General features: G+C 43.3%; 1 long non-coding RNA gene across 1 annotated transcript in view; it reads left to right on the plus strand.

Annotated features, from left to right (window-relative positions):
• Positions 1-645: 645 nt before the first annotated feature.
• The window catches only part of LOC147996479 (uncharacterized), a 142,285-nt gene continuing 126,960 nt past the window's right edge, over positions 646-15,970 (plus strand). Inside the window, exons 1-4 of the long non-coding RNA XR_015675546.1 lie at positions 646-668; positions 1,878-1,968; positions 2,085-2,118; positions 2,802-2,894. This is a non-coding gene — a long non-coding RNA (uncharacterized LOC147996479). The remainder of the gene's footprint in view (positions 669-1,877; positions 1,969-2,084; positions 2,119-2,801; positions 2,895-15,970) is intronic.

Here is a 15,970-nt window from a genome sequence, read left to right on the forward strand (position 1 = left end):
CCCATGGAACCTGGGAAGGTGAAAAGAGGAGTTGACATTGATCTTGGTCTTGAAGGAAGATAAGAGTTTGTCAGGTAGAGAAGGAGATGGTGGTGGGGTAGTCAGTATTTTAAAGAGTTTGTAAAGACAAGGAACCATATAAGGTAGGGGATCTTTAGGTAACGCTATTTGGATGGACTTCAATAATTTATTAATCTGATCAGCCAGAGATTACTGTGTCCTTACTGTGTAGCAGATGTTGAGACAGATGCACATTATGAACCTCTCTGTGCCATGCACACTGAGCACAGTAATAGCAGACATGTATTGAATGCCAACTTCAGGCAGTAGCTTGCCGATTCTTCCCAACAACAATGCAGGAGAACGTTGCTCCTGTTCTCATCTGTAAATGAAACTGAAGCTTTGGCTCTAAGGCTTGCCCACGGTTGAGTGTTTGTTCAGCAGTGGAGACCCCGGGGCCTGTAGTGTGGTCAGAAGGATGGCAGCGTGAGGTGGTATTGTCCACATAGGGAAGGGAGCTAAGCAGGGCCTCAGAGGCAGACAAGGTAGGCGTTTGGATAGAGACATCAGCCAGGTTCTGGGGTCCAGCAGGCATTAGGCTTGGGAAAGTGAGCATGTGAGGAAACAATAAGAGGACTTAGGATGATGTGGCTGATGGAGCCAGTGAGGTTGGTTGGTGCCAATTTAGGAAAGCCATGGGTGCTTTGTCAGGGAGCTGAGACTTCATTCTGTAAACACTGGTGAGCTCACCAGCATTTCTGGTCTGTTTTTAATCAGGAGGCTGAGTCACTTGGACAATGACTCAGCCATGCTCAATGTGAACGCTCAGTGACTTGAGAGAGTGAGAAGAATGGTACTGATGATTTAAAATTAATGCACAATTGGAAACATCACCTCCCTGCTAGGGGACACAACTTGTCATGGTTTTCTGCCTAGTTAATTCTAGGTCCTTGACTTCAGCACGTTTTATCTACTTGCTATGAATGCTCCTGTGGATAATTACTTATATGTATGTTCATGCATGTGCAGTGTAAACATGGACGTAAAGTCCAGAGGAAAACTTTGGTTGCTATTCCTCAGGTACTATCTACCTCAGTATTTTGGGACAAGATTTCCCACTGACTTGGAGCTTGCCAAGAAGGCCAGGCTGATTGTCTAGTGAGCCACAGCCATCCACCTGTGTCTACCTCTCTGACACTGAGATTATTTCAAGTGCATATATAGATAACAAAAAAAACCCTATTATTTCTGGAGACTACATTCAGGTCCTCGAGTTTGTAAGGCAGCACTTTGAACCATCACGGCAAACCCTGAGGCGAGTTCCTGAGTGGCATCAGGCCAGTCTACATTGCAGGGCCAAGGATGGCAGGATGAAAAAAGAAGTTAGCCCACAAAATCTCTAAGCTATGGTACCAAGGAAGGTAGCTGGGAGCTCTCAGGCCCCCAGGGGCTGGGGTTGCTGGGCTGGCTGGAGCTGAGAGAAACTTGGTTTTAGCAAAGTGCTGGCTTCAGATGGAGGGTAGAGAGTGATTAATGCTGCAAGCTGCACAGAACAGCCAATTGAAGAAGCTATAAAAGCCAGAACAGCTCAGGAAGCATTGACCCTGAAGCCGGTATGTCTGCAAGAGGGGATCATTTCCTCCACTTTTTATTACAGCGATGCAGGGACATTCTGTGAATAGAATCCTGGGGAGCTGTCAAGTCCGAATATGGGTGACTGTAAGGAGAGGGGTTTTGATCTTTCCTCTGAGAAAGTTGTCGTGGGCCCATGAATTTCTTTGAGTTACTTCTAACCTACCACTCTGTTAGCACCTCCGATAGTTAAGAGAGAGAGAGTTGTTGTTTAAATTGGTAAGGGAAGCTATAAATAACTGCAGAATCCAGAACCAGCTCTACCACCTTCTGCGCCAGACACAGAGGGCCAGCGGCTTGAGGTCAGAACCCAGCTCTGTCACTAACTTGGGAAAGGCACGTCATCCAAAGCACCTGTTTCCATCCTGTGACAGGAGGGGGAAGGACAGCATGGTCTCTAACCCCATGACCTCCACTGACTGATGTCTGCCGATGTTTTCTTACTGCTACAGGAATCAAAGATCATCGATGAGAGAGATGGAAAAGGTGCAGGCTTGTTCATACCCAGCAAGGTTCAGAGAGCTGGTGGGCACTGAGGGAGGTGAGTGTAGGGTCTTCTCTGAGTGTGAGGAATTAGAAGGTGTCCTGCCTAGGGAAGAATTTAAAACCAGAATGAAAGCACAGGCAGTCTCTCCGCCTTCTACTTCCACCTCGCACTGATTTTCTAAGCATTGCTGGTGATGGAATTCTGCCCCTCACGTCCATGGAGAATCCCAGCATCCTGCGCGACTCTTTGTCTTACTGCCCTCCTCTAAGACGCTGCCCCTTTGGCTTTTCTAACTACAGGGGGAGGGAATCTCTTTAAATTGATGTATTAGCTACTTTTCTTATTTCTGTGACAAAATAACCGAGAAAAGCAACTTAAGGAAGGGTTCACTTTGGCTCAGGTTGGGAAAGTAGAGTCCGTTGTAACAGGGCATGGCAGGGAGAACGTGAGACAGCCGGTTACATTGTGTCCACAGTAAGGAGGCAGAGAGGCGAATGCTAGCTGTGTCCTTGCTTCCTACCTTTTGATTCACTCTGGCACTCCAGGCCATGGGACAGTGCCCACTCAGGGTGCATCCTCTTTGTCCCCAAATCTCTGGAAATGCACCCAAAACAGGCCTAGGGGGTTTGCGTCCTGGGCGATTTGAAATTCTGCGAAGCTGAATCAAGCTTAACTGTCACAGGTGTCAACTCGTTACCACCTCTTGACCTTGCTATGTCTCCAGTGAGGATGTCTTGTCAGCATCGTTTCCATAGCGACCAGGACATGACAACAGGTAATGGTAAGCAGAGGCAACAACCATGCAGAGATCAGAACATGGGTGGGATGTGTGGACCTGTTCTGATAGGCTGTGTGATTTAGGGAGTCTTGAACATATGGCCTGAGGGCAGGTTGATGCCATCCAAAGGCCCAGCTCAGGTTGGACATGGTGCCTGACAATACTCCCTGCCCCTCAGGTCAGGTTCACAGCTCTCTCCACCCTCACCCTCCTTGGCTGTTTTGTGCCATGGTGCAGTTTCTTAGAAGTGATGTCCTTGCTCCTCAGGTCATGACAGCTACCATCCTGTGGCCTGGATTTCCTCTTCACCCTGTCTTGGTTTCTAGGAGCTCTGGCATCCTCGGGGGCACACAAGCTCTGCACTGAGGTCTTTTTATTACAATCTTTAGTCCCTTTGGCTCTCAGACACCTGTCTGGGGTCATCTGTAACTGGCTCCCCAAGAAAGGCTTCCTGATAGAAGAACAGTTCCTGCACATTCTTTGTGGGTAGGATGGACTGCTCTGAAGCATGGCAGAGGGCTTTCTGGGAAAATGGGGAGAGGTGGAGCAAAAGGGCACAAACCCTAGGCTAGTGGAGTTAGTCAGAGTTCTTTTTGTAGGGCGTGGGGTATTCCTTTTCCTCTCTCTCTCTCTCTCTCTCTCTCTCTCTCTCTCTCTCTCTCTCCTCCCCTTTCCACCTCTCTACTAATTTTTTCATTTAAAAATATTGTTTTATTTTAAAATATTTTATTTTAATGAGTGTATGGGTATTTTGCCTGGATGTATGTCTGTATACTATTTATGGACCTAGAGTCTAGAGAGGTTAGAACAGGGTGTTGGATCCCCTGGGGCCGAAGTGACGTTACTAATGGCTATAAGCTGCCATGAGGGTGCTACATATTGAACCCTGATCCTCTGGAAGAGTAACCATTGCTCTTAAGCCCTGAACCAACTGTCTAGCCCTCTTCAATGTTTAAAATTACATTTATCTCTCTGTCTCTCTCCCTTTTGCTCCAGCCCATCCTCTGTCTCCCTTAGTTCTTATAACATGTGTGTGTGTGTATGTGTGTATGTGTGTGTATGTGTGTATGTGTGTGTGTATGTATGTATGTGTGTGTATGTGTGTATGTGTGTGTGTATGTGTGTGTATGTGTGTGTATGTGTATGTATGTATGTGTGTGTATGTGTGTGTGTATGTGTATGTATGTATGTATGTGTGTGTATGTGTGTGTATGTGTATGTATGTATGTGTGTATGTGTGTATGTGTGTGTGTATGTGTATGTATGTATGTGTGTGTATGTGTGTATGTGTGTGTGTATGTGTATGTATGTATGTATGTGTGTGTATGTGTGTATGTGTGTGTGTATGTGTATGTATGTGTGTATGTGTGTATGTGTGTATGTATGTGTGTGTGTGTGTGTGCACACACAAGCCAAGGATGCACACCACATGGAAGTTAGACTACAGCTAGCAGGAGTTAGCTCTCTCTTTCTACCATGTGGATTTCCAGAGGTCAAACTCAGGTAGACATGGCCAAAACTCATTGTCTGTACCTGATAAATCATTTCTTTTGCTTTTTCTCTTTTCTTTCTTTATCCCCTTCTTTCTCCATCCCTGAGAGTTCAGTTAAGTGCAACTGAAGAATTGACAATGACCCAGACCAGACTGTGAGGGTTGAGTTCTGGATCTTACAGAGTTTCCCAGTGTGCTATTCTCTCTTGATCCGCATGCCAGACACATATTCCCTCTTGCACACTTAGCTCCTAATTGGTATCCTAAGATGATTTATTTACTCTGACAGGAAGCGAGAAGGAGGGTGGCTTCTACCAGTTTGTCTTTTCCTTTCACGTTTTTCTTCCTGATTGTTAAAGCCACACATTCTTTTTGGGGGACACACAGGAAGAGGAAGATTCTAGGCAGAAATAAATACTTCCTGTGAATCTCATTATAACCTGTGGTTATAATTTTCTGGACTCATTGGAGGGTTCTGTCTGCAAGGGCTTGCTCTGTTGGGTTTAAGCTTTTACTTGAGCTCTCTGTGATTCGAGAGTCTCCATGAGCCCAGGCAGGTGTTGAGCCCACATGGAGCCCTGATCCTGTCTCCTGGAAGCTAGGATAGTTAGTTCCCTGTGAGCCTGGCTCTTGTGCTGGTGCTATTTTCTGTCTGTGGTCCCTGAAGTCCTGTCTACTTTCTGCTGAAATCCTTGTTGGCTCACAGCAAGGATGCATCCCACTTACACACACTTACTAATTTATGCACACAGTTGTTTCAAACACACTTTAATGCTGTTCTTTTCACAGCAAGTGCTGGGTTATTGCACTGTAGAGGGCGTTGGTCTTTTTACCTTGGGCTCAGGAAGTAACATCCCCACTCTAGGGTTAGGACTTTTTGTTTCCTTGTGCAGACTACTCTTCTCTCTCAGTAAAAGCCAGAGAAAGAGTATCTCTCTCCCAGCCTAGGCCATGAGGGAGCTGGTCTGTCATCTTGTTCAGCTAATCATGTCTGACCATCTCATAGTTTGAAGCTCAAGGGAAGCTCGCTAAGATTTGGGGACAGCTCTAATGTTACTTATGTTGACTCAGAACCTCTGACACCTGGCTCTCAGCCATGTTGTTTTGGTGTCCCTAGACTGCCATAGGGTAATATATCAGTAGAGATGCTGTCCTACCCTCATGGGCCCAGAGTAGTGACCTGGATTGTTCCTGCTGGCTCTCCTGGGTATTTGGCTTGTTTCTCAGCACAGTTCTCCAGTTTATGGTTGATCTTATGAATTATCTGATATTCCTCAAAAAAGTGTGTGTGTGTGTGTGTGTGTGTGTGTGTGTATGTGTCTCTGTGTGTGTCTGTGTGTGTGTGTGTGTGTCTGTGTGTCTGTGTGTGTGTGTGTGTGTGTGAGAGAGAGAGAGAGAGAGAGAGAGAGACAGGGAGACAGGGAGACAGAGACAGAGAGAGACAGAGAGAGAGGATTATTATGTGAGACAGGGTCTTGCTGTGTAGTCTAAATTTTCTTCGAGTTTTCGGTATTCCTCCCTTAGTCCCCAGAGTGGTGGGATTACAGGTGTGTGCTGTCAGATCTGGCTCCCCTTTCCTTAATGCTAGCCAGAACGGCTTAAAGAAAGAAACCTAATTTATGTGATTTGATTTTTGTCTCCAGATTCAAACACTGCAGAGTAAAGCATATAACTTGAATTCAATTGTAATTTCGAACCCCTTCTTCCCTAGGCCACGTGAGTGAAGATTGGGAGAGGAGTGGGGGAGACAAGCATAATCATAACATTATCTCCTGGGCTCCCCTTTGGTTGTGGTGGCCGAGAACCCAAGCCCTTCCTTCCAAGAACCTCCATGGTAGCATTTCTATGCTTTTCGCTGCTTAGCATTTAGCTTTAAGGCTCCATCCACCTTTGCCCACTCCAGAAGCGTCTGGGGGATCTGTAGGGATCTTCTTCTTGTCCGACTCATCTGTCTGTGAGCTGCTGGCTTGTTTGAATCATACCCACTGACCAACCATTAAGGCAGAGTCCCAGCTATTGTTGTTATTATTCTCCACTATGATCTGGTTTCAGAAATGGCCATGTGCTGTGGTGACCTTGCTTTTCTAGTGCCTGGCTGCCTAAGAATTTCTTATATCATTCCAGTCCTGCCCATCACCATGGAAATGATTCTCAAGCCCTGTGATTTTATGACTGGTCACATCCGATATGATGTGACTAAGTGTAAGGAGGGAACTGGGAGGTGGCGGGGATCTGAGCTACATTTGCCTCCTATTCAGTAGCTCGGGACGAGTAAGCAAATTTGGGGGTGGAGCTAGTATAAGAGTAATCATTGCTGCCCATTCTCAGTATGAGATGAACTTAGAGTTCAAGAGAGAATCACAGAGAAGCAGGAGGTACTAGGACCTTGTCTTTCTCCAGCTGGAAGCTGGTGCCTGCCCGCCTGGGCACTTTCACTTTATTGTAGGGTTGAACAGTTACAAGCAGTCAGCTTGTCTGAGACCATATAACAGAAAAAGAGGGAATCTTGAGTCCCAGGATATAAATTGAACAAAGCTCTGTGTTCTAAACCAATAGGATGGGGAATCTGGGGAGGGGCAATACTACACTAGGAGGATTGCATTTTCCTGAAGAACTCAGCCAAAGCAGAGTTCAGGAGTATATAGTGCAATCAGGAATGTAAAACCATCGCTTGTGCCAAATGAACACATCATCCTCCCCCCCAATTGTATCTAAACCAATGCCCAACTTTGCAAAGTTCACTACTCTGAGCCTCCAGCATGCTTATTATGAGGTGAGGGCCATTATATCTAACAACAAGGCTTCCAAAACAACTCACAATACAGGAGGTGTAGTGTTGACAAGGTCCTGAAAGGTCTGCCTTTTGCTACAATGTGATCTGCCAAGCTAGTAGGTCTTACACTGCCTTTAGGAGCACAGGAGCTGGCAGTGAATAGGAAACAGTAGCAGGCGAGAAGCTGTGTTTCATATATTCAGCTGCAATTCAGGACCAAGGTGTAGAAATGAATTGTGAGGGTTGGGGTGGGCGGTTTGGCACAGAGCTAGAACACAGTGGTAGGAAAATGTATTTTTCTTTAATTGCATCTGTATTTTAGGCATTTCAAGTCTAAATATTACATGATTTTAAAAGTTTGGGGCAGGGGTGCAGTTGAATAGGAGCGATTATTCATGTTCCGTGACACAGCCCAGATAACTTGGTTGATAACAATTAATTGTATGTTTTGAAGTAGCTGGCAAAGAGCTTGAATGTTCCCAACACAAAGACATGATAAGTGTTTGCGATGGCGGATATGCCAATTACCCCAGGCGATCATTACACACTGGATTCCTGCATTGAAGTTCCACACTGAACCTCGGAAGTGAGCACCGCTGTTACCTGCCAATTATGTTTCTTTCAAGTTTGGGAATGATGGGATTCTAAGCCACTGTCCTGGGCAGCCATACGTCACGTCACTATAATAAAGGTGCTGAGCCTCGTAATTATAAACGAAAGCAATACCTGCTGCACAGGTGAGCAAGACATTTTAGACAGGAGACATTTTTAAAAAGTGATTTTTTTCTCAACTTGCATAAGCATCTTAAATGGATGCCAGCTGATCCATAAGATGGCTTTTAAAAATTATTATTGTATAATTATACGACACTATAACGCACATAAGTGGCTCTCGAATATTAGCAAGTGAATACTTTATGAAATAGGTTGTGCCAAGCCACCCCTTTATGTCCTCCATGTCCCATCTGGCTCTCATTACTCCCCTCTCCAGAGGTCACTCTGGGTTGAATTTTGTCATTTCTCTAGCTATCTTCAAACAATGCATTGCTTAGTTAAACCCGTTTAAATTGCCATGTCAGTTTGGAATCACTCTTTTTTTGTAGTCTTGCGAATTGTTTTTTTCCCCTACCAAGCATTATATGGGTGAGATTCATCTGTGTTGACAAATTTTATAGTTGACTTTCTTTCATAGTTGTTTAATATTCTATTATATGACTATTATCACAAGCTATGTATCCATTTTTTTTATCAAGTATTTAGGGTTCATGCATCTCACTCTTTTAAAATTACAACACTTCTCGTACTTTTCTTCCTCATGTTTGGGCAAATTTTTCTGGTTACTTTATCAGTGTAGGGGTTTCTGCATCACTGGGTTGCTGTGGGCTAGCCATCTGACTGATAATTCCCAGTACTGTCCACAGACTAAGAAATACTTTGAATTTTTGGAGTCTCCCCCACCTCAACCTCCTAGATGTGAACTTATATCTCATTATGGTTTGAATTTGTGTCTTGCTGATTTACTATTCCCACCATTTGTCTTTTAGTGACTTTTGTAGGCATTGCTCATGATATAGAGTTATAACTAAATGATACATGATTGAACCACTACATTGACTATGTAGCTAAAAGGAAAAAAAATCATTAGGTAAGTCATGCTTCTTTGTGGTAGGTCACTCTCAGAGGAAGTTTGGAGAAGATGGTTGTAGAGAAGTTAGTGTATATTCCGCTTGGTACAGGAAGGTTGCGGGAGCAGACGGGGGTGGGGGGCAAGGTTAGGATAACCATCAGGAAGCATAGCAGGACTCTGTCCATAGGGTCTGTCTGTTTACAGAGGTCAGCACTACTGGAAGACATTCAGGAGAACTGAAGTGCTGGTGTCCTCTAATTTCTAATTTTGTTCCTTTCTTTTATGCCCAGAAATGTTGGCATCTCAATTACATTTTTTTTTAAAAAATAGATTGTCATTGTGACTAAGTTCCAGCCACTTAAATGAGCTGTTAAAAGCATCCTGACCTGTGCCAAAGCTGAGACATTAAACGCAGACTCTCAGGCAGTGTGCCTGCACACAGGAGTCCCGCCTTACCATTCTCTTTGTAAGTTACTTTCAGATCTACGCCATAATATGAATGAGCAGAAAAGATGTCATGCATTTTCTCTGAAGATATAGCCTATGTCCTCCTATATGACATTTTAATGTCTATATAGTTATGAATAGTTATAAATCTGGGAGCCATAGGTAGAGTGGGGCATGCCTTCAAGGAGGACAAAAATCTCTTGAAGGAAACCGCCTTAGGTGACATCATTTGGATTGCACAAGGGGAAAGTAACTGTCTCAGTTAGCATGGGGAACTCTGGAGATTTCTAGAAGTTAGCTTCTAAGAGTCTTCCAAATCTACCAGAATGTCCTAAGCCTTTAGGAAGCATCACATTCTCAATTGTCCTCAGGTGGAATGGAGAAATAGTCACGCAACTATACAAACTTATAGCATCTATTTCCCACCAACGGCAATTGCATACTTTTGTTCAAACAGGCCAACCATAGCCATCCACACTCAGATCCCATATTCCAGCACCTCCTTCTACTAGTAAGCCTGACACCAAACCAGGCTCAAGTCAGAACTACAGAACAGATTTTTTTAAATATGAATGTTTCTGTTTTATTTTGTTAAGAACACATTTGTCTTCCAATTTAACATCAATCAGAACAGGTGTTTTGAAAAAAAAAGTAATTCAATAAAGAGAATGGGTTAAAATGTTTTGGAAGGTTTAGAGGAGCAAACTGGGGAAGAAATGGAATTTCAGTAGTAGAGAGGAAGAAGAGGGTAATTCCCTAAAGGCTAGAAGCCACTTATCCCCATACCGAGACCGATCAGTGGCAGCGGCTGCTGAGCTGTTGGTGAAATGATCTAAGTCTGCTCTGGACTCATCAAAGAGATGCTGTCCTGTCCAAGTCTGAAACCACAGGTAGAGGATACCTTGGTCCAGGCTTCAGGACTGGGTAATATCCCTAGCCCTGCTGTCACCATGACAACCTGCAATGGCTACACTGATGGAGCCAAAGGCAGGGCTCTGCTCTCTGTCCACTTCTGTTTTCCTAACACTAACTCCGAACTAACTACTGTTTGTGGATCTGAAAGGAAGCCGGGAGACTACTAAGGAATCAGAAGAGGACCAGTGGGAGGGATGTGGGAATAAGAGTGGATAACAGAGAAAACAAATGTGAATAAAGTGCCCTGCACCCATGGAGTAAATGTCACAGTGAAGCCCATTATTTTGTACAGTTAGCATAAACAACAGTAATAACAACAACAAAATCAAAGAAAAAGAAATCCAGTTGGCAAATGAAGGAAAGAAATGCATTTTGAGACTTTAAGCCCCAGGATAGAGCACAGCATTAAAAGAAGGTGTAGGCAGAAAATGATGAGTGAAGAGCTGGCATGAATGGGAACAAGGAGGACTGGCTAGGAATGTTCATTCTCATGGGGAATTTGTTAGTTTCTGAAAAAGATTTTTATTGGTGAGAATTTCTAAGATGTACAAAGTAGGATAACTTAACCATTACCCATGCTTCCACCAGCCGGGGATTGCCAATTCCTAACAATCAAACATGCTTTACTTAGACACTTCTCACTAATCCCTCTTGATTTCTTATCAAGCTTCAAACATCTTATTAATTTAATGATAATTCTTCAATATCCAGTGAGTATTTGGATACATATCTTTCTCTTAATGTCTTCTCACAATCTCAACAGTTTATAGGTGGGGTCTGTGCGATGCTTCTAGCTGGGGTCACTGCATTTCCTCATTCACTTACTTCCTCTTCTCCATTCCTCTCCCCTCTAAGATGGACATGCTTAAAAAGTTGAGCTGCTTGTCCTCCATAGGGGTTATCACTGTCTGCCTTTCTATTGCATGTTATTTATTCAGTGCCTGTATGTTTGCAGAGGCTCCTGTGTGACACACGTGATGTACATGTGGGAGGTCAGAGCACAACTTGTAGAGCTTGCTCTCTTGTCTAACCGTCTTGCTTTTTGGGATCAAACTCAAGTGGTTAGGCTTGGTAGCAAGTGCCTTTACCCACTGTTCTGTCTCACCAGTCCAATAGTCTGGGTTTTTATAACTTCATCTCCATGGTATAATATTTTTATTTCCTGTGTTCTCAGGAATATGGTAGTTGGTAACCTAGTAGATGTGTAGAGAAGCATAATCAAATTAAGATTGATAATTTTTGGCAAGATTATCACTAATCTTAAAATTTACTTGGAGATTAAAAAAATTTAATCTGTTGGTAAAAATGTAAAAAATTCAAATTATCCAAAAAAAAAAAAATCGCTACACGAAGACATTGTTCTCTAGGAATACTTCAAGTGCTAAGGCGGTGAGACATTCCATGCTTTAAAAACTCCAAATCTACCAATGGGATATGGGCTATTGGCTGGGAATATTTACTTCCATCCCGAATTTGTTAGTTTCTTTTAAAGACTTAGTGCTGAGATGTTCAAGTCTATGCATTAGCCAGAGTCAGTTGGTGTAGTTAAGTGACAGGTGTGTGTTTTTACTATTAAGTCAGCTTTGCATTCCCTGAATAAGCACAACTAGGTCATGACTGCAACAAACAAACAAACTAACAAACAAACAAAAAATAAACAAACAACCTCCCCAAACCCAAACAATAAACCCACCAACAAAAACCAAAAACAAATGGAGTGACAAAAGACTATATAAAGGATTATAAGAGCTGAAAGCAGGCAAAAAAAAAAAAAGACCTTTTTTTTTGAGACAGATACTCACATTGTTGCCCAGGCTAATCCTGGAGCTATGTATCCCAGGTTGATATGGGAATAAGGATCCTATAGCCTCAGGCTCCCAAGTTCTGGGATCACAGACATATGCCACTAAGCATAGCTTTATGCAAAGCATTTTAATCCATGGAAATATTATCATTTTCTGTGACATTTAAAGTATTTTGCAAAGATATTAAAACTCTGCTACTGTCTGCATCAAATATATAGAGAAGTGGAGAAAAATAGCATAGTGCCACTTACCCAGCATGCTAACGTAAGACAGAGGACAGCAGGAACCAAAGTGTTTTATACATGCACCCACAAATTAACTACAACATCAGAGATTTAAAATGTATCCTCTCTCACTCTTCATGTCTGATAGTTTCTGTCACTGTCTTGAAGTCTACTATTTTTTCTTGTTTTATGTCTGACCTGCTCTCAATTTTGTTCAGCCTATTTTCATCTTGCTTGCTCCATTTTTAGTTTTCAGTTGTGAGTGTCTATTCTCATTAAAAGTTCAAAGTGAGAATGTACTTTAAAGCACTGGGAGTGGTTTGAGCAATCATGCAGCTCCAGAGCCCTGAGGCTTGTTTAATTTCATTTGTTTGTTTAAATGAAACTTGTTTGAAAATTTTATACAGGTACTGTCTTAGTTAGGGTTTTACTGCTGTGAACAGACACCATGACCAATGCAAGTCTTATAAAAGATAACATTTAATTGGGACTGGCATACAGGTTCAGAGGTTCAGTCTATTATCATCAAGGCAGGGACATGAGAACATCCAGGTAGACATGATGCAGGAGGAGCTGAGAGTTCTACATCTTCATCTGAAGGCTGCTAGTGGGAGACTGACTTCCAGGCAGCTAGGTTGAGGGTCATAAGCCCACACCCACAGTGACACACCTAGTCCAACAGGGCCACACCTCCTAATAGGGCCACTCCCTGAGCCAAGCATATTCAAACCACCACATTCCACTCCCTGACCCCTATAGGCTTGTTCAAACATGTGAGTCTATGGGGGGGGGGCACACCTAAGCATAGCATAGTGCAAAATACTTTTCATCTTTGTTGACTGCAACAAACTTCTTTCTCCTGGACTGGTTCCACTCCCTGTTAGCAGTTTTCCTCAACAGATAGCCCATGGTTCTGGCATCTCAAACATCTTGGGGTTTCCAAGACAACTTCAATGTTACAGCTTCTTGTTTCAATGTCTAAGATCCACACATGATCTTTTGGGCTCCTCCAAAGCGATGTTAATCACTTCTCCAGATCTGCCCTCTGTAGCATTCTAAGCTCAAGCTGATCCACTCCACTGCTGCTGCTGTTCTTGGTGTTCATCCCATGGCACTGGCATCTCTAATACACTGGAGTCTTGCGTGCAAGTAGGCTTCACCAATAGCCTCTCATGGGCTCTCTTCATGGTGCCAAGCCCCAACATTTTTGCATGACTCCTTCAGTTCTGCATCATCAACTACAACTGAGACTGTACCTTTTCCAATGGCTTTCCATGACCTCTCACCCAGTGCCAAGTTTCAGCTGTTTTTTATGACCCCTTCATGCCTTCAAAACTGGTACCACCTGGTTGACTCTTATAACATTACCACGTCCAGCTGCAGCACAAGGTACAACCTTGGCTATCTCTGGAACACAGTTTCTTTGTGCTCTCAGAAAACACTTTCCAGAAGTGATGTTGGCTTCTTCATAATCATAGCTAATTTCTTAGGTCCAGCTAACCAGCATCAATTGTCCCAGTAGTCCCTTCTATTTTTCACTCTAAAGTTGAGCCACATGGCTGAAACTGCCTTGTTCAGTTGCTTTCTGGGGCTGGAACATGGCTATCCTTATTCTATTACCAGATTTCTGTTTTCTGACTCCCTCTCTGCCTAAGCTTGGCTTTCCAGAAACTTGCTCTGTAGATTGACCTTGAACTGAGAGATCCACATGGCTCTGTCTCCTGTGATGCTGAGATTAAAGATGTATGCAACCATACTTCAATTTAAGCTTTTCTTCATCTAGAATCTACTTTGTCCCAAACTGGCCTTGAACTCAGAGATCTGTTTGGATTTGTCTCCTGGGATTGAAGGTGTGTACCACAATGTCTGGATCTAAACTTAGTTGGGTAGGATCTTTCCCCAAAGCCTCACTCCTTTAATCTGCTATCTCCTAGAACACAGAATTAAGCTTCATTTTACTTCCTGGTTCCCCTTTAATACTCAAACCATATATTTTATATCTTTTCTTTCTCAGCTTGCTATGCTTGTGTTTAAAATGATCTTTATAAGACTTAATCAGAGAACAAAGTCTGTAATGGGCATTTCTGAGACTTCCTTTGTTAATGCCTTAGCCTCAGACAGACTCTTCAGACAAGGGCAAGCAGTAGTCACATTCTTCATCAAAATATCACAAAAACAGTCTCTAGGCCACATATTGAAATTCTCCACCAAAACCTCTTGGGCCAGGTCTGGACAATTCAAATCACTCTCAGTAGCAACGTTTTCCATATCCCTACTAGGGTCGCCCATTAAGCCCCATTTAAATTATTCCACTGCTTTCAAAATCCAAAGTCCCAAAACCCACATTCTTCCAAACAAAAGCATGGATAGGCCTATTACAGCAATACCCCACTCTTGGTACCAACGTCTGTCTTAGGGTTTTACTGCTGTGAACAGACACCATGACCAATGCAAATCTTATAAAAGACAACATTTAATTGGGGCTGACTTACAGGTTCAGAGGTTCAGTACAGTACTATCAAGGCAAGGATATGGATATGGCAGCATCCAGGCAGGTATGGTACAGGAGAAGATGAGAGTTCTACATCTTCTGATTTCCAGGCAGCTAGAGTCAGGGTCATAAGCCCACAACCACAATGACACACCTACTCCAACAGGGCCATACCTCCTAATAGGGCCACTCCCTGGGCCAAGCATATTTAAACTATCACAGGTACAGAATGCATCGGCCACTCGGCCCTCTCTATATCTCTCCTACTCCATCAATTTTCCTTTCCCACCTTCATGGTTTTTTTTGTTTGTTTTGTTTTCTGACCCCAGTGAATTTAGCCAGGGCCAGCTGTGTGGCCATGGATTTGGAACCTACACACTGGAGCCTGTTGGGTCCATAGTAACTATACAACTGGAGATAAAGACTCTCCTCTTTCTAGAGTCCATCAGTAGCCGTCCCTGTTTGCTGTTGCAGAACACCATGACCAAAAGCAACATGGGGAGGAAAGGGTTTACTTCACTTTAGAGCTTATAGTTCACCATTAAGGGAAGTCAAAGCAGGAACTCAAGGCAGGAATCTAGAGGCAGGAATTGAAGCAGAGACCATAGAGGAATGATGCTTACTGGCTTACTTTTCTTGGCTTGTTTAGCCTGATTCTTATACAATCCAAGACACCCCTACCTGCATAGGGATGATACTGCCCACAGTGGGCTATGAACTGCCACATCAATCATTAATCAAGAGAATGCCCTGCAGGCTTGCCTATAGGCCAATCTGATGTTCCCTCTTCCCAGATGACTCTACTTTGCCTCAAGTAGTCAAAGAACTAATAAGCACAGTTGCCAATAGTTCAGCAGAGAGGAGTCAGGCCTCTTGGCCACTCCCTATCCATGACTGACTAATCCTCGACAAGGCTAATCTTGTTCAGATCCAGTGCAGGTAATCACAGCTTCTGTAGATTCATGATTGCAATGACTGTGTCACATCCAAAAGATGTCATTTCATATCCCTTCTCCCTATATTCCAGCTCTAACATATTTTTTGGCCCCTCTTCTGCAATATCCCTTGAGTCTTAGACTAAGGTGTCATAAATACCTTGTTTGGGGCTGAACATTAAACTGACACTCATTCTCAGCAGCTTGAGCAATCACGAGTCTCTGTGTTCACCACTGGTCACTGTGAGGAGAGGCTTCTCTGATTAAAGCTGAGGGAGCTTCGCTCTATGGATATAAAAACAGCTATTTAGAAGGCAGTTTGATATGGTGTCAATAAATTTAACTAAATGACAATAGTAAGAGT

Source organism: Rattus norvegicus, chromosome 2 (genome assembly GCF_021556685.1).
Source record: "Rattus norvegicus strain SHRSP/BbbUtx chromosome 2, alternate assembly SHRSP_T2T, whole genome shotgun sequence".
NCBI classification, from domain to species: Eukaryota; Metazoa; Chordata; class Mammalia; order Rodentia; family Muridae; genus Rattus; species Rattus norvegicus.